Source organism: Callorhinchus milii, unplaced genomic scaffold, assembly GCF_018977255.1.
Source record: "Callorhinchus milii isolate IMCB2004 unplaced genomic scaffold, IMCB_Cmil_1.0 Scaffold12, whole genome shotgun sequence".
Taxonomy (NCBI): Eukaryota; Metazoa; Chordata; class Chondrichthyes; order Chimaeriformes; family Callorhinchidae; genus Callorhinchus; species Callorhinchus milii.
In genome coordinates this window covers 1,902,749-1,926,749 of record NW_024704753.1, presented here as the reverse complement: position 1 = coordinate 1,926,749, position 24,001 = coordinate 1,902,749, and the positions used below count along the sequence as shown (strand labels likewise).

General features: G+C 50.0%; 1 protein-coding gene across 1 annotated transcript in view; it reads right to left on the bottom strand.

The window, feature by feature from the left end:
- The window catches only part of LOC103185068 (voltage-dependent L-type calcium channel subunit alpha-1D), a 133,502-nt gene that overhangs the window by 83,384 nt on the left and 26,117 nt on the right, over positions 1 to 24,001 (bottom strand). The gene's annotated exons all lie outside the window — the stretch shown is intronic.

Sequence of the window (24,001 nt, the reverse complement as noted above, 5' to 3'; positions counted from 1 at the left end):
CACATCAAATGCAAGGATTGGTACTATGATACGTCCGGGTTGTGAGTCAGCCGGGCTCAGTCAGTCAGCAGCACTCTCGCTTCTGAGTGAAGAAGATTGTGGGTCCGAGCCCCACGTCGCGGCAGTCTAGGCTGGTAATAATAAATCCTTGTATTTGATACGGCGCCTTATCACGTCTTCGCGACGTCTCAAAACGCTTCGCAGAATATACTGCAAAGCGAATTGACTTCCGCCGATCAACCAACAACTGGGTTCCCACTTACTGCTATGTAAACCGAAGCGTGTGGAGCAAGGAAACTTGCCGAACATCTCGCCCTGGTCTCTCGCTTGCGATGCAAGTAATCTATCCACTGAGCTGCAGGTCTCAATACAGTGCTGACCTGGTGCGCGGACCTGGTCTGCTGACTAGCAATGCCCCAGGTAAAACGGGTTGATATGTGCCCTGCCCGATATGGGGGGGGGCGGGGGTGCGAATCGATGGTGGGCAGGGTGGACGACGCACTAGATGCCCTGTTTATCCCAGCGGATGGGTTGGGCGGGGAGGGGGAGAGAAGGGGGTAAGCATTGTTTGGGTATCGAGCCCTGACGTGTGGCTACCGTTCCCAGGCAAGAGAACAAAAGTGCCATTCTCCCCCCCACCCCCCCACCGCCCCCCCCACCGGTACGCCTGACACCAGCGAGAGCCAAAGAGTTGAAGCGAACGGCCACGGCTGCTCGCATCTCCTTGTCAACATGTTTTAATGTTGTTTTTCTTTTTGTTTCACCCATCACTGTGACGGGCGAGTTGCTGTGCCAGGAGCTGAGGACTCGTCACTCTGAGCTAAAGGAGGGATGGTTTGCAACATGGGCCACTTGTGCGTGTGTGCGTGCGCGTGCGTGCGTGTGTGTGAGCGGGCGAGAGTGCGTGTGTGTGTGTGTGTGCGCGCTTTGTCTTTAAAGAGGAACTCGCTGTCAATCTGCCACCCGCGCTCCGGTTCAAACAATAACAACCCTTGCGTTTGACATAGCGCCTTATCGCGTCTTCGAGACGCCTCAAAGCGCGGTGGCGTAAAGTGAATTGACCGCGTGTTTCTGTGGCCGAAACGCGGCAGCCGATGCGGTGGGACCGAGCGACCGCAATTTGTATTGCTCTCGTGATTGTTCTTGCTCAGAAATCGTGGCCGCGATCGCGACGGGCGAATAGGTGTCATCGGGAAAGGTTTGCAGCCCGGAGATCACGGTAAACATGGAAAGCAACGTATTTAGTTGAGGAGCGAGGAAGATCGTTTGGTTTTCAGGTCAAGCACCTGCCATTTCGAGAGGCGTCACGAGATCTTCTCTAACTTCCTTTCCTTCTCCACCCTCCTCCCCCACTCCCTCCCTCCCTCCCTCCCTCCCTCGCTCCCTCCCTTCCCTCAGGGAAGCAGTACTCTGTGCCAAGCAACTACTCTGCCAATCTTCTTGGCACTTGACATAATGAGGAAGATTATATAATGGCATATTTCTGCCAGAGGTAGGATATTTCTCTCTCTCTCTCTGTGTGTCTCTCTCTCTCCTTCCCTCTCTCTCTCTCTCTCTCTCTCCGCACTCGGTTCAACAGAGAACTCTATTTTTAAAGCTACGTCAGTCACTCTCTCAGGCACATGACTGGAGCCGTGTTGTAACACAGTACAGTATTTGGGTCTGTGAAATGCCAACCAACGCGGGGTGGTGGGGGGAGTGGGTGGGGGGGGGGGAGGGAAGGGGCGGGCAGAGGCTGGTTGTCGCAGTCCGCAACTGCTCTGCCCGGCCAGCTCCCGTGCGCTTCAAAAGCAACCGGGAGAGAGCGAGAGAGAGAGAGAGAGAGAGAAACTCTCCTTCTCTTCTTGAATAGCGCCGCGGGAGTTTTATACCTCCGCCAGCAACGACAATGACGAAGACAACAGCAACAACTTGCGTTTAAACCCCGCCCTTCACGCCTCTCGGAGAGTTTAACTGCGGCGGAGCCCGCTCCTGAGCCGAGTGGGGGGGGGGGGCAGAGGGGTGTGGGGGGGTGGGTTGGGGGAGGAAGGTGACTGTGAGCGCCGCCGCAGGTCGAAGAGGAAGGTCTTCAAAGTGGGGAGAGAGGGGGGAAGGGGGGAGAGAGTTCCACGCCTTCGCCAATGCCTCCCTCCCTCCCTCCATCCATCCCTCCATCCCCACCCCCCACAGCATCACTGCGATGGGACGGCAGCCAATACAATACAAGTGCAAAGTCCCAACGTGAGGGGGAGGTTGTACCCAACCCCACGCGCAGCCAGAGCGAAACCTACCCGAGCCAGGCTGTGCCTTAAATACAGAGTCAACGCTATCCCTTATAGCCCCCTCACCATCCCCCACTATCCTTGCCATTGCATGTTGTGACGACACGGTGGTGGGGGGGGGGGGGGGGTGTGGGAGGGGGTTTGGTAATTGAATGCAATGTCAGTATGTAGGAACGGCACAAGTAAAGGCAGGTGTAAACTGAATTACACCTCCCGCCCCCACTCCTCTTTTGCTCTCCTGATGACCCAGATACAATCAAGTACTGTCTTGGGTGGTGGGGAGGGGGGAGGAGGGGGAGAGAAACAAGACGCATTCCCATATCCTGGTGCAGTGCGTCAGAGAAGTAATACACTGGGCTACTTGGTCACCTTTTAAAAAAAAAGGAATGAGTTTGATATATTAATTGGTGAGAGAGCGAGTGGAGAGCGTCCAAGATTTCTCTGCCTTTGTTGGCCACGCGCTGGGGAATAATCTGTGTCGGCGTCACATCCAGACCCACAGCCAGAGAACAGAGAACCCTCCGAAGAGGAAAGTCGCCTGAAAGTCTGCGTGTCCTTTGCTCGTTCGGAGATTAACTGGCGGATTCGGTGCAGAGGAGTACGTTCCCCCTTACTGCCTCTCCTGTGACAGGGACAGGTGACTGACAACCCCCCCCCCCCCACACACGCCATCCACCCATTAAACGCCTCCACCCCACCCACCCCCCCACCCCCACTCAGCCACCAACAACGGGCCATGTAAAAATACCATCAAGTCAAGCGTTTCACCATTAGGTTTCACTGTAGAGCTGAAACCCAACTCTCGGGTGGAAGCCTTTTGCGCTTATACGGATTCCTTTCACGCGTGTGTTAATGTAGCGGCCTGTGTGTGTGTGTGTGCGTGTGTAGTGTAGTGTGTGTAGTGTGTGTGAGTGCATTTGTGTGTGTAGTGTGTTTGTGTGCGTCTGAGTGTGTGTGTTGCTTGCTTCTGTGTTTGTTTGTGTGTGTGTTGTGGGTAGTGAGTCTGTAGCGTGTCTGTTTTTGCGTGTGCGCGTGTGTAGTGTGTGCGCGTGTGCGCGCGTGGAGAGGTGGGCGTTCGATCATAGTGAAAATAGTTCACTCCGAAACATTAATTTGCCAAAACGAACGCTGGTTTACAGCCAAAATGTGCGTCGTCCACCTCCGTGCGATCCTCACGTTTGAGACAGCGCCTTCTCACATCGTCGAAGCGTATCAAAGCGCTTCTCAGGGAAACACGACAAGTCAGTCTGCGCACACAAACCTTCCTCTCTGACCGTGCCTTGGGCCACACTCTCCCCCACCGCCCCCCTCTACCCTCCACCCCCCCTTGATTCCAACCCCCAGCTCGGGTGCAGACTCTTAACTGTCCAGCGCCTTGGGACGTCCTTCTGACGCGAAAGGCCCAGTGCATTTGGTAATTTGTTGTGGTGGCGGTGGTGGTGGTGGTTGTTGAGAGTGCTACCGACTGAGCCGGGCTTGGCCGAACACTTTGGTTAACACACGGTTGGAGAGTCGTTGAGCGGCGAACAAACACAAAGCCGTCAGCAATCAGTTGCAGCGACAAACCAGCACCTGACGTGGGAAACGAGCGCAGGACAGGATTTCTAGGTCACATCTCCACTCAGTCTTTTCCGCAGTGATTTCTGCCTCTTTAACACCGAATATGATAGCTCCTAAGTGCACTTGTACATCAACTTTATGGCTCCTTTTATTGCCACCCGGATGAAAACAGTGGCGTTGGATCGTTTAGGGAAAAAAAAATGTGTCTCAACCTCTTTCATCGGTGCTCGAAGTTACGGTGGGAGAGGGGGGCGAGAGGGTGGGAGGGCTACACTTTAGCCGTTTTCATCTGTAAAGCGCAAGGTTTTGGACCACTTGGCGTTCAGGAACACAAAATGCTATGCCAGACAAGCTCATCCTGAACCTGCTTACAATTCAGCTTCAGCAGCAAAAAATATACTGAATGCCTACATTTTTCACCCGCGCAACTGGCTGACGTGGGTAAAAAAAATCAGTTGGCCATATGTTCGCTACATGAACTATCAATTACAAAGGGAGATATATATATATATATATATTGTAGATGTAAAAATGGTCCTGGGTTTGCGATGGATGCCAAGAGGAATAATACTACTCCTATTGGTAATCCTTGCACTTGATACAGCGCCTTATCACGTTGTCGAGACGTCTCAAAGGGCTTCACGGAATACACTGTGGAGCGTAGTGACTGTGTATTTTGTGGGCGAAACGCGGCAGCCAATTGCGCACGGCAGCGTCCCCACAAACAGCCGTGGGTTGAGTGACAATCTGCCAATCGACTAATAATTTAACTTCACATATGTGACACCAATTACTGAGCAGTGTGAACCGGTGTCCCTGGCCGACGATTCTCCCCCCCCACCCCCCACCGCCCCACAATAAATGGTAAATAAGGGATATGGAGCAAGGGCGGGTAATTGGGGTTGAGATACAGATCAGCCATAATCTTATAGAATGGCGGAACAAGCTGGAGGGGCTGAATGGTCTCCTTCTGTTCCTGTGTTACTAACTAACGCGGTCAATCACTTTGTGGCTGTTTGTGGTACGTTGCTGTGCGCAAATTGGCTGCCACGTCCACCTACAAAATACACAGCCACTCCACTTCAGAGTGACGCTGCAAACTGCACTTCACAGTAAAACCCCGCGAACTGCTTTGAGGCCCCTCTTTGACATGATAAGGTGCTGTGTCAAATGCGAGAATTATTATATTATTATTAATTTCCCCCTTCCCTACTTTATTACTGGTAATAACAGTCATAAGGAACCCTTGCGTTGGCTATAACGTTGAAACGTCTCAAAGTGCTGTTGAAAGTGCAGTGACTGTATTTCCAGATGTATAAGATGAAGTCCGGCTGTTCAGGTGAGTGTTAAAGATACCGCGGCACTATCAGAAAAGGGAAGGCGTCTCTCCCTCTCTCCTGGCTCGAAATCTTTTAGATTAAATCGGCCGTTCATTACGTGGACATTGTCAGCAAAGTGACTATCACATTTGTGATTTGTCCTTAACAACAGCGACAACATTTTGCATTTATACCGCTCCCTTCGCATAGGATAATAGTAATAATCCTTGCGTTTGATACAGCGCCTCATCACGTCTTCGAGACGTCTCAAAGCGCTTCACGGGACAGACTGTCAAGTGAATTGACGGCGTATTTTGTGGGCGAAACGCGGCAGCCAATTGCGCACAGCAGCGTCCCCGCACACAGGCGTGGACTGAGTGACCAAATTATTGTGATTATTATCTTTTAAGCAATTATTATGCCCGAAGAAACGATTCGCCAATCGACTAACAACCGGGTCCTCTCAGTTGCGAGGCGGAGTGATCTAACCAGTGAGCTACGCTACAGAGCACATAGGATAGCACCTCGGAGTGCTGGGATTTGACAAACACACAGTCACTACCCCCGACAATAAGTTCGGTGAAGCATGTCAATGCTGCGCTTGCTGTGTCAACGGGGAATATACACTGTGCGCTAAGCACCTCCAGGAACCTTGTCAATGGTTTTAAAGAGAGGAGATTAATGATCAATAGGTCTGCTCCGCAGCCCGTTACCAATCAGCAACAGCAAGAGATCGTTACACTCAGAGCTTCGTTTGGCAGGAATTACTGTGTTTTTTTAAAATAGAAAAAGAGAAATAGAGAGAGAGAGAGAGAGTGAGAGAGAGAAAAAGTGCGTAATATTATTATAATTACCCTCGGAGTAAAGGAAAAAAACGTCCTGGTGTCGGTCCTGAAATTACCCTTCAATTCAAAGCGCTTTCACAGGATTCATTGTAAAAGTGTAGTGACTGTGCATCTTGCAGGGGAACGTAACCACTTTACATGCCTAGAGAATGGCGGCACAGAGCGACGATACCTTGAACGAGGGCGAAATCCCGGGATCGAGGCTCAAATCTCCCCCCTCCCGTGAGTTTGACGAGCGTCGGAGGGAGACGAAAGGGATTAAATACACAGTCGCTCCACTTTACAACATACTCCGCGAAGCTCTTTTGCGTGTATGTACCCTGCGTGTGTGTGTGTGCACGCGTGCGTGCGTGCGTGGTGTGTGTGCGTGAGTGCGCGTGTACAACGCCGTGATAAGGCGCTATATCAAACACAAGGATTATTATTATTATTATCATTTAAAAAAATCTGAGGCCTGGATGCCACGACAGGAAGGGGGGGGGGAGGAGGGAGGAAGAGAGCGGGAGAGATGAGATCAGACGCCTCTTTATCAGGAGCTTCTTTACCCGAACCATTCGAGGCACCGACGGAACGGGAGAAGTCCGAATCTCCCATCGGAGCCGAGCTTGAAGCAGGCAAATACACGGGTCAAGACGGACAGTGAGACAGCAACAAATCTTGAAAGCGTCCAACCCCTGAAACAGGTCCCCCCGTAGGGCTGGTACGTCTATCATTAACTTAAAAGGGCTGCCCGGGGTGCGGAGGACCTTGGACCTCAAGCGGGTGATGAAGAAGAAAGGGAACCGCGGGGCTAAGAGGAGGCATTTAGCCCCACAAGAAAAAAATGTTTTTCCTGCTCGCTTGGTTGTCAATAGGGTCCGATTTGCGGAACTGTTTCAGTTTAGTGCTGTGGGCAGCGATTTCCCGGTGTTTTACTGAAGCACTTAGCAGCCAGCGAGCGGAGATTGTATCTTCGTTGTTGCTCAAGCGAAAGGCTGACGTTTCTGCCGGGCAACTTTCGAATGTTTTTTTTTTCTTCTTCTGCTCCCTCCGTGAAAATCCCCGGCTCGGAAAAATCGAGCTGCGCAGTCAGGCTAAGTCGCTGCTGTCCCATCGCATATCTCTCCCGCTCTCTTCCTCCCTCCTCCCCCCCCATCCACCGTCACTCCCAAAAGGGCAGGGTCTTACTCCTGCGGGGGCTCAGAAGCAGGTTGTTAAGCACATTAACACCACCCCCACTCTCGCCCCTCCCACCCACCCACCCACCCACACACACACACACACACACAGGGCTCCAACCAGACCCTCTCGGACAGGATTCGCCTTTCAAAATAAATAATGGTAATCCTTGCATCCGATGTAGCGCCTTATCACGTCTTCTAGACGTCTGAAAGCGCTTCACAGGATATACTGCACACTCAATAAGTGAGTTCACTGTATATTTTGTTGGACTTATACACCGTCAAACCACTGTATATAGGTTAGGTTCAGGGGTGACTGGGATGTGTGGCCACATTCTGAGAATTATTTCACCAAATATCTTCCCCCTACCCCCCAACACACACATATATAGAGATTATACACATATATAGAATATATACACACCAAACACACACACATAGGTACACACACACACAGATACATACACGCACACCCACACAAACACAGCAACAAGAACTTGGTGTAATATGCAGCGAGGCCTCAGGCCATTTCTTGGCTCGGGGCCAAGTGCTGTTTTCTATCCAATAGCGCTCACGTGTAACTGACGGGCTTCAGTCGCTCAGGTAATGGGGATTTATCTCGACCTGTCCCCGTCGTGACATAACATGAAAATTCTGTGTTTCGTTGAAGTGGGAGGTGAGGGGGTTGGAGGTGGGGAGGGGGGGGAAGATGAGAGGGGAGAGGCGTGTGTCAGGGGTGGGGGGTGGGGGGGTTTAATGAGCCTGACGACACACCCCATTTAACAACACTGCAATGAGAACGCATTCCTGCCCAATTAATCCTTGAACGGTATCAAACGAGGGGGCTCCGTGGTGTAGCAGCAGGGAAGGTGTTAGCTTGGCTCTGTTGGTTGCACTCTTTGCCTCTGAATTGGTAAGAATGCGGTGGGTTTACGCCCCCGCATTGGGACTTGGGGTCAGGGTCCAGACTGCCAATCTGGCCGAGGCCCTGGGGGAGCGCTGCTTTGCTGGAGGTGCTGTCATCTCGGATGAGACGTTAAACAAGGCGGACGTTAAAGATCCCATGACACTGCCTGAAAAGGGAGTTTGTCCCGGCCCAACAATCCTCCCTTTTGGTCCAGTGCCAACACAGGTAGACATTTCACATCGCCCGAGGCTAGGAATTCCATCTACTCTTAGCCTGTGAGACCAATTTGTCTTCGAATCCCGCGTCCTTCAGATGAGACGTGAAACTGAGCTCCCCGTCTGCCTGTTCAGGTGGATGTTAACCATCCCGTAGCGCTATTCTCCCTCTCCCGGTGTCCTGGCCAACAAACCCCCCAAATAAAATTAGTCACTCGTTCCACGACTGTTTGTAGTAATGTTGCTGTGCGGAACTGGCTGCCACGTGTCGCTCACAAAATACACAGTCACCGCACTTTACAGTATATCCTGCGAAGCGCGTTCGAGACATCTCGAAGACCTGAGAAGGCCAGTGAGATGCAGTGATTTTGTTTGTCACACTCCTGAAATTAAATCCAACGGGCAGCAGCGTGGCAGTCTTATATCACCTTGTATTAACTTAGATTATATATTATCTTATATTAACCCAAGCCCGTTTCTAGTCATCTTCAAAAAAAATTCACCTTATTATCTTCTCTCATTGTATAGCATTAACGAGAAGGTTGAGAGTACTTGATGAACAGGGGAATTGACTGTGAATAATAAATGCTCTGCCTCCCAGCCAAATAATAAGGCCTTTTTTTTTCAAACTGGAGTTGTATCTTTATTAAATAGCGTATTGATTATTGTGGAGATTAATTAAATATTCAGGAATAGGTGCGTTCCCTTTCATCATAAAACGCCACGACATCTGTCCCTCACTGGCTGCCAGAAAACACACAGCCGCTACACGTTACAGTATGTCTTGTGAAGCGCTTTGAGACGTCTCACCGACTTGATAAGGCGCTTTTATCAAAATGCGTGGATTATGATTATTATGATTATTATTATTATTATTATTCGCTTGCCGTTGCCTCGCGAGTTTCCCGCCGCTCATCCAGTTCGGAACCCCCTCCTCTACCCCTTTAGCCCATTAGCCCATTAGCTTACGGGACGAACCGGAGCTAAGCAGAGAGAATCTTTCACAACCCATCAGTTTGATCGCACGTCATTTACAGCGCTACGGGACGCAAACCCCGCGCGAAGGCGGCTGTATGTAAGCGCAAGTTGTTGTCGTCGTCGTGGTCGTTAAATGGCCAGAGCCCCGAACTCGAATCCCGCCCAAAACGTGGGGACGAGAATATGACGAGAATGGAAGAGCTTTTTCGGGCAGACAGCGATTTGATCCCTGATACGTTTCCTAAAAACCATCGCAAATTGGAATCGTGACCATCGCTCTCTCTCTCTCTCTCTCTCTCGCTCTCTGTAAGTGGCACAGTGACGGACATCAGTTAAAAGGCTAAGTGTCGGCCCAATTAACTCAACCGCAACCTGTCTCTGAGTATTACGTTCAGCGCGGGGTGAGGATTACTCAAACCCAACAAAAGAAACGTCCAGCGCTAGGATTTTGTTTTACGCGATTAAAAAAAAAACACACGCAAAATGATAGGAAACTGGAAAACGCCAACCGTTTCACAGCCGTCTGATTCACCAGTAAACAGATTACCAGAAGTTTACGGCACGGATTACAGTAAGCTCTGGATAACTCGCCTGCAGAATCTACAGTCACTTCACTTTACGGCATATTCTGTGAAGCAGCCCTTTGAGACGTCTCGAAGACGTGATATATCAAATGCAAGGATTATTCTTGTCGTCGTTATAACTCGTCGCTCCAAGAGAAAAGGGTGTATCGGTGACGAGTTATCAACAGTGTCGAGTTACATGAACACATGTGTCCTGGATATTAATATTAATCAGTGTAAATCTGTCTCTCACTGGACCGAACGGCTGTGGATTACGCTTGGATCCATTCAAATTTTCAAGGCTGAGGTGGATAGATTGCTGTTCGGTCGGGGTATCAAGGGAGACGGGGCGAAGGCACGTAATTGGAGTTGAGCTGCAGATCAGCTGTGATCTTACAGAACGGCGGAACATGCTCTCGGGGCTGAAAGGCCTCCTCCTGTTCCTATACGTGTGTGTAAGTGATAGCGACAAGTTAAGCCAGGGTCGAGTTACCAGGAGCTCATTGTATTCGGTTTGACTTAAAGGTACTGAATGCTTACACCCCTGTAAACTAATGTAAACTGTGCGAACCGGTACGGTCGTGACACGTATTGCGTGGCGTCGGTACGTCAGGTTTGTGTGTCGGCCTGGCTCGGTCGGTAGGGCTCTCGCCTCCGAGTCGGAAGGTTGTGGGTCGAAGCCCCCATGTGCTGAGCAGGGTGGAGTGGGGGCGACTGACCCCGGGGAAGAAGGTTAGACGCTTGCGAGCGCACGTCACCCGGAATATTCTTTCTGCGTGTGCAATCAAATTGGTATCGATCTCCATGTAATTCCTCCCCTGACCCAGAGCATGAGACACAACCACAGACACTGACTCAGGTGAGCGTAGGTCACGGTAACTGAACGGGATTGAGATTGGCCCACGCACCCCTTTACAAGAGATCATATCTACAAGCCAACCGGGGTCACTGCAAGTGACCCTACTCCTCCCTGGGGGTGGAGGGGAAGGGGGGTAAAGGGGGGGAGGGAGGGGGGAACGTCCCACTGCTCAACCCACTCCGATTTCTCTTGTTGTGAAGGCAACATTGTCCTGTTCAAAATTAACAATTGAATAATAATCCTTGTAGATCAATTGATGCAGAACGTCTCAAAGTGCTTCACAGGACACACTGTAAGTTAACTAAATGTGTTCTCTCTGTAGACGAAACACGGCAGCCAATTTGCGCACAGCGACGGCCCACGAAACGGGCACAAAGTGAATAAACACACGGTGTGCGTGTCTCTCTCTGTGACTGTCTGTGTGTACGTGTGTGTGTGTGTGCGCGTCTCTCTCTGTGACTGTCTGTGTGTACGTGTGTGTGTGTGCGCGTCTCTCTCTGTGACTGTCTATGTGTACGTGTGTCTCTCTCTCTCTCTGACTGCTTATGTGTGTGTCTGTCTCTCTCTCTGATTGTCTGTGTGTGTGTGTCTCTCTCTCTCTCTGACTGTCTGTGTGTACATGTGTGTGTGTGTGTGTGTGTGTCTCTCTCTCTGACTGCCTGTGTGTGTGTCTCCCTCTCTGACTGCCTGTGTGTACATGTGTGTGTGTGTGCGTGTCTCTCTCTCTGACTGTCTGTGTGTACGTGTGTGTGTGTGTGCACGTCTCTCTCTGTGACTGTCTATGTGTACGTGTGTCTCTCTCTCTCTGACTGCTTGTGTGTACGTGTGTGTGTCTCCCTCTCTGACTGCCTGTGTGTGTCCGTGTGTGTGTGTGTGTCTCCCTCTCTGACTGCCTGTGTGTGTCTGTGTGTGTGTGTGTCTCTCTCTCTGACTGCCTGTGTGTGTCCGTGTGTGTGTGTGTGTGTGTGTGTGTCTCCCTCTCTGCCTGCCTGTGTGTGTCTGTGTGTCTGTGTGTGTGTGTGTGTGTGTCTCCCTCTCCGCCTGCCTGTGTGTACGTGTTTGCGTGTGTGTCTCTCTCTCTCTGCTCATGTCAAAATATTGTACGTCAATTTGTGGCCTTATGCTCAGTGTAATTGTAACCCTGGCTGGGAACAGTGAGTAAACAAGAAAGAGAATGAACCTGCTCTTTTATGACATCTTAGCCCAGTGAGAACTGCCTCAAAGCCCTTTACAGTAATTATAGTCAAATGTAGTGACCGATTCTGGGTAAACATCAATTTACACTCAGAGAGCTCCCGGGAGGACGATGAAATAGTGCCAGGGGGTCTTTATTGTACGGCAGATGAGCCCTCGGATTTAACATCTTATCCAAACACCAGCACTTCCAACAATACAGTGCTTCCTCCCACTCTTCCCTCCCTCTTCCCCGAGCCTCCGTCACGTCAGGGAGACGTCTGAAAGCTTTCCGCAGGACCACTACTGGAAAGTCAAGAGACGGTGCATGTATTTTGTGGGCAAAAGGTGGTCAGCGATGTCCCCACAAAACTGCCTTCCCCCCCACTCCCCCCGCCTCCAAAAAAGAATTGTGTCTGAAATGTTTATTTCGAGGACAGCAGCTTCACCTGGCCTCCAGTTTACCTACGTTGCTTTAGGCAGCCGCGGGCCGTCAATGCGGCTGAAAAGGGCTTCTTAAGCACAACAACGACAACTTGCACTTACACAGCGCTCCCCACGCGGGGTAGCATTGCTCCTTGTTCAACGGGGAGATGGCGGGGGAGGAGGAAGAGGAGGGAGGAAGGGAAACTGCATAACAATTCGCGATCTAAAGGCCGTTCGGGCATAATTTTGGAGAACAAGCTCAGTGTGCATCCCACATACCCAGTCCTCCCCCCATCCCCACTCCCACTCCCTCCCCCTCCGTGGCCCGTTGTAACAATTATGGCTCATAAATAATGTAAATTATAGGTGCTGCTGCCGAGATCATTCCCCATTCTAATGAATTGCAGTGGAAGTGGTAAATAATATTACAGGGCTTCCACGTAAACTGTAATCTTCTCTTCTCTTCCAAGTCAGCGTGAATTATGTATTGAGTGCCGAGCTGCCGAGCTGCCTCGTGTGTGTCGGTGACAGTTTAGAGGCTGCGGTTTGAGTTGCATTCCCACTCAGCTCCCGTTAACCCTGCAAGCCAAAGCCCCTAACAGGTCCTCGCTGGACAAGCAGCGGGAAATCGTGCTAGAGTATCGGTTAGAGCACTCGCCCCGCGAGCGAGAGGACCAGGATTCGATTCCCGGGTAGGTCAGGGCGAAACCTTAGGCCAGTTTCCTTATTCCACATGCGCGCCTCTGCTTACACAGCAGTAAGCAGGAACCCGGTTGTTAGTCGATTGGCGGATCGGTTTCCGGAGGCCATAATCCCTTAAAAAAAATAGTAATAATTTGGTCACTCGATCCGCGAGTGGCTGCCATGTTCCGCCCACAAAATATGCAGTCAATTCACCCGACAGTCTATTCTGTGAAGCGCTTCGAGACGTCGCGAGGACGCGAAATGATTTGGCTCGTCTAAACCACTGCCTGGAGCCTACTCCTCGAACAAAGCTGCAGTTTTCGGTCGACGTATTCAAAAAAGATAAGTCAGACGCAGAAACAATCGCCGTGTTGAATGCACGCTTCATCTCCCCGCTGTGATACCATCTTTAATCTCGGAGTTTGATGATAAGCACCAGTCTGGCTCTGGCAGAGGACAGTGGCTCCTTCACTGCTTGGCAGGGAGTTTCAGATATCAATCCATATTAAGGATTATGAAGACCCTACAGTTATATTGTGTGCAGGAAATGTTTCGCCCACAAGATACACAGTCAATTCCCTTTACAGTGTGTTCTGTGAGGATCTTTGGGACGTCTCGAAGACGTGATAAGGCGCTGTATCGAATGCAAGGATTATTATTATTATTATTATTATTATTATTATTATTACATACAAAGCTCTGCGGCACAGACATCACCCTGAAACAAGCAGCAGCCTTGCACTGCTGAGCACGCAGTTAGCAAATACTCTGGGTGGACTTTCCATCAGGAGGTCTGGATTGACTCTATATTCTTAACATTTTTCTTCACGTACTGCACCTCCCTTCACCCCTTTTAATCGGGGTCTCCTTGGAGCGGAGCTGTCTCCGAGCTGACCTGCCTGACGGTGCAATGTCGGAATCCAGACAGCCCTCTGTGACGGTCTCGGTCGTCTGGTTGCTGAGCCAGATGTGTCCGCAGTATTCCAGGGCACTCACTGCTGATGACGGCACAGCCCAGCCTGGCTCACCACCAGGACCTGGAAGGGCAGACCAGTCATTGGGGGCATGGAGTTATCTCACTCAGCTCCTGTTAAACCCTGCAAGCCAAAGCCCTAACTGACGTGTAGGGTGGTCCTCGCTGGACAAGCAGCGGGAAAGTTTGCCAGACAGCAATATCAATGGCGAGCTACGTGGTTTCAACTGTTTAGACTCCAGCAGCGACCCCAACGCACACTCTGGGGTCCCCAAGCCTTGGCTCTCGCCAATCTGTGCCTAATACTTTCCGGAATCAGGGAAGCAGGATCTGTCCCTCCAGGGAGAGAGAGAGCGAGAGAGAGAGAGAGAGAGAGAGATAAGGCGCTATATCAAATGCAAGGATTATTATTATTATTATTACCTAGAAGGAATCGGGAACCTGGTTGCTAGTCGATTGGCGGATCGCTTTCCGGGGGAAATAGTGCCTTCAAATAATCTGGCCACTCAATCCACGACCGCTTGTGGGGACGCTGCTGTGCGCAATTGGCTGCCGCGTTTCGCCCACAAAATACGCAGTCAATCCACTTTACAGTATATCCTGTGAAGTGCTTTGAGACGTCCCGACAATGTGATGAGGCGCCGTATCAAATGCGAGGATTATTATTATCATATGTTATTATTATTAAGGTTATCAAAACCCCTGATTGTCCAGCGCCCCGGGACGGCTTTCCGTCATGAAGGGCGCGAAACAAGGGTCATTTATTGTTGTTGTATTATTATTATCTCCTCTTCCCTCGAGCCCTGAACGAGCATATTTGAACAGCACAACCCTGGATGAGATTTGGGAGTGGGGGGGGGGGGGGAAAGGGGGTTTCTGCTTCACTGAGCAAATAAAAATCCAAATAATCCGGCCAACTCAGAACATTTTCACAGAATATTACTCTATTAATGGATCTTGGTTGCTGTGGCAACTGCTACAGCGTAATCCATTATTTAAGATTAGTGGCAAGCCAATCTATTTTTTTTTAAAAAACTGGGTATAAAAGGGGAATTAAGAGGGCAAAGGGTTTTCTCAAGGATGTTATTTATCTGACTCCGAAATAATAGGACAATCTTTACGTCAATTTACGGCTCAAAAGGCTTCCTCGGAATAAATACTTGCCACGGGTTAACTTTGCTGTGAAGTTAATAAAATGGAGTCTGTTATTTTGCTGGATGTCGTTAAATGATTACGGCCAGTGTAGGAGCAAGTTTGTGTCATAAATGTCTCGTTCGAACCAAAAGAAATGAATAATTAAAGTGTTTATATTACCATTTTTTTTAAATACACACACACACACACACACACACAGAGCACAGAGCACAGATCAAAGGGAAGGGCTGATCAAAGCGAGAGCTGACAGCAGTGGGAGAATAAAACACTATTCGTCTCGGCGTCAGGAGAAGCTAAGCCAAAGCTGCAGCACAAAGCACACAAAACATCCAGCGTTATTTGCTTTCCGAGGTGACACTTGCTTCCTTCCTTGCTCGCTCGCGATCCGATCCTTCCCTTTAAACAAACCTTTGGAGCGTTTTTTTTTTTTACCTAGGATGGTGCGTCAAACCTTCCTCCCGCCTGCGCCTATTCTGGTGCGTGTAATAATAATAATAAGAAGAATACTAATAATAATCCTTGCTTTTGATAAGAGCGTCTCGTCACCTCATCGAGCCGTCTCAAGGCGCTTCGCAGAATATACTGTGAAAGGTACTGACTGTGTACTTTGTGGGCGAAGTGCAATAATAGGAAGAATCTCTCTCCTGACCATCAATTCCCCTTCCCCACCCCCAAATAGAACTGGTCACTCACTTCTTGGCTGTTTGAGGAAAAGTTGCTGCGTGCAAAATTGGCTGCTGCGTTCGCCTACAAAGACACAGTCGCTCCAGCGTTACACTGAATCCTGCGAAGCCCTTTGGCACGTCTCCCCAATGTGAAAGGCGCTGTACCAAATGCGAGGATTATTGTTGTTATTATTATGACTGATATAGCGCCTCATCAGGTTGCCTTATCCCCACCACAACAACCTGCGTTTTTAGATAATAAATAGAAATAAATAAATAATAAATGACACAAAATTGGCCGCTGGTTTCGTGGCTGTGTGTGGGACATTGCTGCGTGCGTACTGGCTGCTGAGTTTCGCTCACAGAATACACATTCGAAGCACTTTGCAGTACATCCTGTGAAGCGCTACGAGGCATCTCGACGACTTGATAAGGCGCCGTATCAAATGCCAGGATTGTAATTATTATTAAAGAGTCTCCAAGCACTCAAAGCGTCGCACAGGATTTTACTGTAAAGTGTAGCGAGCACGTACATGAGGGAATGTGGTACAGCTACAGTAATAATAATGACAATTCCTGGCATTTGATATAGCGCCTTATCACGTCGTCGAGACGCCTCAAAGCATTTCGCAGGATATACTGTGAATAGAAATGCTGTGCGTTATGTGGGCCACAAAATACATAGTCACTGTCTTAAATTTCGAGACAACGAGGAGTCTCGCAGGCTAAGACCAGGTGGAATTTCAAGCCTCCAGGATCCAGGATGTGCGTGGCTGAATAATATATTTATACGGCGTAAGGGTTTTTTTTTTTAAACTGAAAGATGAGATCGGAGGGCAGTGTTTTCACTTCCTAAATATTTCATTCTCTTTACGTCACCGCTAAAAGGTTCGAGCGCGTCACGTGTGTTGCTAATGTTATTTGGCTGGGTCGTAAAAATAAGAGCAAACGGCAAATCTGATTTTCCCCATTAATGCCAGCGAGAACAGTGACTTCTGAGCTGTGCAAAGGAAGATTGCGGGACTGGCAAATAGGCCTTCACAGTCGCTTGTTAAACATCGCACGGCCTGCCCTTTTTACAACACTTTCAGCAGAGGTGGGGTTTGATGGGTGGATGGGTGGGTGGGTGGGTGGGAGGAATGACTCGATGGCTTCTAAGTCTATTCCCCGCTCGTTCAAGCTCAATTCGGTTGAAGAACCGGCCCATTTGGTCACTCGATCCACGACCGTTCGTGGGACACCTCCGTGCGCAATTGGGCTCCCGCAACGGCACAGGATGTACTGTAAAATGGATCGACTGCGTATTCCCGTGGGCGAAACGCAGCTGCCATTTGCGGGCAGCAGTGTCCCACCCACAGCCCATGGATTGATATATAAATAAAGCGCACGATCAGGTCGTGTGGGATTCTGCAGCGTTAAGGTTCTCTGCAGGTTTGTGTTGTCGATGGTTTCGCTGCTGGCTGGCTGCACGGCTGCTGAGGTGTTTTCGTGCTGGCTGGTCACCGTTACCAGGACTGGGTTTGTGTGTGTAAAAAAAATAGCACTAAAAGCAATAATGGAACAGATTGGACCGAACTATCAGGGGACGGCAATGATGCTGATACAATCGTTGCGCGCCAGTCACTGAGCATCCAACACACTGCCTGCAAAACCTACGTAAAGGCACATCAGCCACGCAACTGAACGAGTAGCCCTGAGCGGAAGCCAGCGCCTCACAGCGCCGCGATTGCAGAACCCGATGTGGCGGCCGTCAACGTATCTGTCGCTTTACGCGGTGGCTAATTAGCAGCTCGAGGGGAATGGTTTGAAGACCTTCCTCTTCGACTGTTCTTACCTTCCCTTCCCTTCCCTTCCTCCGCCACCGTTAAGCACTCCGAGATGCTGCCCCGCCCGACGGGCGCTATGTAAGTGCAAGTTGCTGTGGTTGTTGTTTACCAGCAAGCGAGGCGCGCGTGCGGGCAGGTTAGCTGGGACTCGTTTTTTTTAAGAAACAGCTCAACAGGGAAGTCACGCGCGTGTGTGCGTGTGTGCGTGTGTCAGCCTGGCTCAGTCTCGCTGTGCGTCAGAATATTTATCTGGAGGGGGAGGTGGGGGGTGTGGGGGGGGGAGGTGAGGTGGCCTTGTTGCCCCTGGTATCAGGGGGAGTAACCCCCTTCTCGTTTCGAATAGTACCGCGGTATCTTTAACGTCCACGCACCCGATCAGGCAGCCGGGACCTTGGTCTAACGTCTCATCCAAAGGACAGTGCCTGATGACTACACACCAGCACTGCACTGAAGTGTCTTCGAGACGTCTCAAAGCGCTTCACAGGATACACTGTAAAGTGAATTGACTGTATAGTTTGTGGGCGAAACGCAGCAGCCAATTGTGCACAGCAGCGTCCCCACACAAACGGTCCAAACGACCAAATTATTATTTATTTTTTATTGATATTTTATTAATATTAATTATTTACGTTTATGAGGCACTTTGAGACGTCTAGAAGACGTGGTGATAAGGTATATATGAAGGCGAAGCCTTTGGGAATCACGAGAGGCACAGGCTGTTATCTCAACCTTAACCTCCATCTCCGTAGAGCCCAGCAAACAAAGTGGGGGGGGGGGGGGGGAGTGGGCTCTGCTACAAGTCATTACGCCCCTTGAGATTAACCATGTGCGTGACTGATAACCATGTTTTTTATGCATTTCCAGCAGCACCTTTATTGACGCTCATTAAAGTGAGAGATGAGGAGACAGCAGCACTCTGGAGCAGCTTAGTAACTGTGAATATCACACCGGCAGCAGAGTGCAGAGTGCGGAGTCTGTTACAGTCACGCTCACAGCGACAGACGGGGTGTCACGAGTCCCGGTAGTGAACGCGGGCCATTTACAGAGCGCAAACAGTTTGCTTCGCTTCCCGCACCCTCCCCCCCCACCACTAACACCAACCTTTAGACGTGTTTACCCGCAAAATGCAGTCGACTAACTTCACTTTGACTGAACGCTGTGAAGCAGTTTGAGGCGTTCCCGCCCTACATGAAAAACCCGAGGATTGTAATGGTCTGGAAGACCCTTCCAACTGTTACACCATCGCTGCATTGATTGATTGATTGATTGATTGATTGGTTGGTTGGTTGGTTGGTTGGTTGGTTGATTGATTGATTGATTGATTGATTGATTGATTGATTGATTGATTGATTGATTGATTGAGGGAGGGAGGGAGGGAGGGAGGGAGGGAGGGAGGGACTGACTGACTGACTGACTGACTGACTGACTGACTGACTGACTGACTGGTTGGTTGATTCATTGATTCATTGATTCATTGATTCATTGATTCATTGATTCATTGATTTTTGGTCGGTTGATTGGTTGGTTGATCGATTGATCGATTGGTTGATCGATCGATCAATTGATCGAAAAGAGCCTTCAATTTCGAGCATTTCATGTAGACTTTCCCCGCCGGCGGCTGGCTTTACATTGTCAGCCCGTGATGCCGACGGGAGTGAGTGAGCGAGGTGACAGCCCACCAGCGAAGCTTGAAGAGCCTAAGATGTGTGCAGCGAGAGTAACATTGGAAGTAAAATCTCCCAGATTGACCTCATTGGCAAACCGTTTCAGCATCACATGCAGTATCTGGCACACGTCAACGTTACAAATTGTCGCTCGTATCGCAGAATCGTTCCGTCCGTTCCTGAGAGAGAAAACATCAGGAACCTTCAAGGTGGAAACTTGTTAAATTCCTTGAAAACATTTTTCTTCCTTTGAGCATTTTTCTTTCTCGTTACAGATAGCGCCTTTCGGATGGGACGCTAAGAGCCGAGCTCCCCATCTGCGTCTGTCTGTGCGGACATTAAGGATCCCGCGGATATTCCGTCAGTAAACCAATCAATCAAAGCGCTTCACACGATTTTGCCGTAACGTGTGGTGACCGTGTGTTTCACGGGCGAACGCGGGGCTCCATTTGCACACAGCGACGTCCCCCACAAACAGCCACGAAGAGAATGATCGATATTATTCGGGAAAGAAAGAGTGGGGGGTGAGTAGAGGAGACAGTAACTCCCTTTGGGGGTAGCGTTCCAGAGCGCTTGACAGTGGCGGAGTCTGACCCTCCCACCCCAGCCAGAGGGAGGGGAGAGGTGACGAGCACAGCACGGACACGGGAAGCGGCAACTGAATCTTGGAGCGGTCTCCCACAAACAGCCGTGGAGCGAGTGACCAATTTTATTGGAGGGGATCGTTGGCCGGGACTCCGGGAGAGAGAGAAACTCCCTTCTCTTTTCGAATAGCGCCGCAGGATCTTTAAAATCCGCCTGAACCGGCAGATGGTTTAACTCTTCCAGAGGGACGGCACCTCCGGCAATGCAAGACCCCCCCAGCGCTGCATTGGAGCGTCAGCTTAGACTAAGCGATTCCAAGTCTCGACGTGGGGGCTTGAACCCGCAATCTTCTGACTCAGAGGCGAGAAGGATCCAGGCTAAGGGGGATAGGAGAGGTGGGATGGGTGGGTGGGGGGGGGGGGGCTTGCGTGGAGCATATACGCCAATGCAGAACGGTTGGGCCGAATGGCCCGTTTTGGTATCGCTCTAAAGTAACTCTCCTGTGTAACTTGTGTTCCGCAGGGGACGCAGAGTCTGCAACCGAGCCAGGCAGCGCAAGAAAAAAACAAGAAGCCGGAATGACCTTCAAGTGCTTCCCACCCAGGCCATCCTAACAGCAGCTGTTAATTAATTAGGGAAAAGCCTGCCGGCAGCAGCGACGGCTTTGTGACAGTCACGTGCGTCAGGCTGGCCCCGCGGAGGAGAGAGAGAGAGAGAGAGAGAGAGACGCACAGCGATGGCTGGTCACGGTGAGAGCAAGCGCAGGGCAGCAGGTGGTGTTGGTTCCCTTTAGCGGGAGCAGAGTGGGAGCACCGCGACGCCAAATTCCGCCTCCTCTCAGCCTGCGGGACGATTCGCGGGACATCAAGATGGCGTGGAAGATCCTAATCGGATGCACTACCGGTGCGCTATTGGAGGCATTTTTGGAGTGTATTGTGGAGTCCTGTATTGTCAAGTTTCCTTACTCCACACTCCTCTGTTTTCCCAGCAGTAACCAGGAACCTGGTTGTTGTTCGATGGTGGATCACTTTCCGGGGGTAATAATCCCCCCATCAAAAAAGCGATCGCTCAATCCACGACTGTTTGTGGGACGCTGCTGTGCACGATTGGCTGCCACCCACGAAATACCAGTCAATCTCATTCACAGTGCATTCTGTGAAGCGCTTCGAGACGTCTCGATGATCTGATAAGGCGCTGTATCAAATACAAAGATAATATAATTTCCGTGTGCAGATGGGATGCGTGGAAATCTCAGTTGGGTTTGGATGCTCTTAAGCAACAGTGATGGGCTTCCGTGTGTGTCAGACACCCGGCTGACCAAGGGAAAACACTGACAAGCATTCCCACACTGTAAACCCATACCGTCAGCGGGTTAGAGAGAACTGAGTCAGCAATTCAGTGGGAGACGTGTTCCAATGAAAGCAATACCGAGACGTGCAGAGACAGAGAGAGCACTTACACTCGACACCAGCTCCCAGTCCGACTGTCCTTGTATCAATTATCAGTGCAGCTGACCATTGAACCCGGCTGCTTTTAATTGATATTTAAGCTCCTGTTAACCGTGCAAACCCAACGCCCTTACGGGAAAGGTGGTCCGAGTTGGACAAACTCCAGCAGTTATCCCCAACGCACACTCTGGGGTCCCCCAAGGCTTGTTCCCTTGCCAACCTGTGCCTGAAAGCCCCTGGTAATTAAGATGCATCCTCATAGGAGCAGGAATAGGCCATTCAGCCCATCCAGCCTGTTCCGCCATTCTATTAGATCATGGACCTGACCCAACTGTCCAGCGCCTTGGGACGTCCTCCCGGCGTGAAAGGCGCTCTATAAATGAAATCTTGTTGTTGTTGTACCTCAACTCTGTTTACCCACCGTTGCCCCATATCCTTTGATGTAGGCTGTGCATTCTGTAAAGGGTGCTATATTAACGTAAACTGTTGTTGTTGCAGTTATGCCGGCACTTCCATTCATCCAATGCACGACCGTTTGTGGGGACGCGGCTGTGCGCAATCGGCTGCCGCGCTTCGCCCACAAAATACTCAGTCACTTCACTTTACAGTATATTCTGTGAAGTGCTTTGAGACGTCTCGAAGACGTGATAATGCGCTGCATCAAAAGAGAGGATTATCATTATATTATTATCCCCCGAATGTGCCATAATATTAATGTAGAAACTGTTTTTTTTAAAACCTCTCCTGGTTTAAACTCTGGAACGCTCTCTCTCAATCCCTCCCCCCCCCCACCACTTCAAATCCCACCTAAAGACCTTCCTTTTTGACTGTGCTTATGGTCACCTCCCCTCTCCGTCTCCCCCTGGCTCGGGGTCAGACTCCGGCACTGCCAAGTGCTCCGGGACGCTATCCTGGGCGAAGGGCGCTATGTGAACACAAGTTGCTGGTGGCGGTGGTGCTGGTTGTGCCTCGTATCCTATCTCACACGTGCGTTGAAAGTCAGACAGTAAAATGCATTCAGTCGGGAGCACGACTGTCCCGGTAATGAGAGAGTGTCGTTCCTTCCATTTAGCCCTGAACAGAGGGAGATGTACACAGCTGACTCATCTCAGGACTGAGTCGCAGTGACAGAGGGATTTAGTGATCCAAGCAGCCAGCCTCCCTGCGGTGAGAATAAATCTCCTATTCCTTTCAACTCGGATTGAGATGCTCTAATCCTCAGTAGCGTGGTTAATGCTGCACCCTGAACACAGTACCTCATCACTCGGGCAATTTAAACTCGTGGCCTGACCAGATATATTTTTTTTGAAAAAAAGAGAATAAAGTCTGTGACCGATACCCTGAACAAATTAAACGCAGTGGAGATTCCACTGCACACAGTAAACTTTCCGCGCAGTTTAAAATGTCCCTCATAATATTATAATAATAATAATAATCCTTGCATTTGATACAGCGCCTTATCACGTCGTTGAGACGGCTCAAAGCGCTTCGCAGAATATACCGCGACGCGAATTGACTGTGTATTTTTGGGCGAAACGCGGCAGCCAATTGCGCACGGCAGCGTCCCCACAAACAGTCGTGGATTAAGTGACCAAATTATTTGGTTACTCCATACATAATAATAACAACAATAATAATATTCCTTGCAGCTGATACAGCTCCTTTAATGACAGGAGGACGTCTGAAAGGATTGACTGTAAAGCGTAGTGACTGTGTATCTTGTAAGGAAGGCAGTGTGCCACAAGCCGCCATGAAGTGGATGACCATTTTCTTTTATCTGGTTGAGGATTGTCAGCCAGGGGACACCGGGAGAGAGAAATTCCCTTCTCCTTTTTGAGTAGGGCGGCTATTTTAACGTTCTGTTTCTTTTCTTCCTCTTACGGTCACTTGCCCCCTCTCCCCCGGTGTCAGTCTCCGCCACTGTTAAGCGCTCCGAGAAGCTACGCCATGTGAAGGGCGCTGTATAAATGCAACGTGCTATCTAAGTCCGCCCAAGCGGTTTAACCTTTAATAATAATAATAATGATAAGAATCCTTGTACTTGATATAGCGACTTAACACGACTGATAATGATGAAATAATTAATAACAATGAAATAAGTTCAATACTGTCAAAGACGGAGTCGGCCTTTGCGAAGCTGCCGCGATAATATTGTTGGGTTTGCTGGTGTTTATCCGATTCTAAGCTAAATAGCAGGTTCGAAGCTAAACTCCGCAGACCATGTCATTGCAGTTATTTTGAACAGTTGTGTGGTGATACACGCCCGCGCGCGCACACACACACGCACACACACACGCACAGCTTTCTGACGCAGCTCTTTAGAACACACTGTCCCCCCAAAAAACAGGACAGACAAACAACACAAAGCGGTGGTTCACCAAACGTATCGGCTTAAATTACAGGGAGGGCCTTGAGGGGGGAAAACAAAAAGCACATTGTCGTGTTGCAAGGCGTAAAAAAAAAAAGTTGAAAGTTCGCTTCCTGGAGTAAACGTCCAACGTGCGAAAGAAAATGATTGAGCTGCGCTACGCTACGCTACGCCTACTTTAGGCGCTGCTGTGCTCGATTGGCTGCCGCGTTTCGCCCGCAAACTACACAATCAATTCACTTTACAGTCTATTTATTCTGTGAAGCATTTCGAGACGTCACGAAGACGAGATAAGGCGCCGTATCAGACGCAAGGATTATTATACAGCAGCGTCTGGCTGGCCTCGCTGCCACCGCTTGTCCGGCCA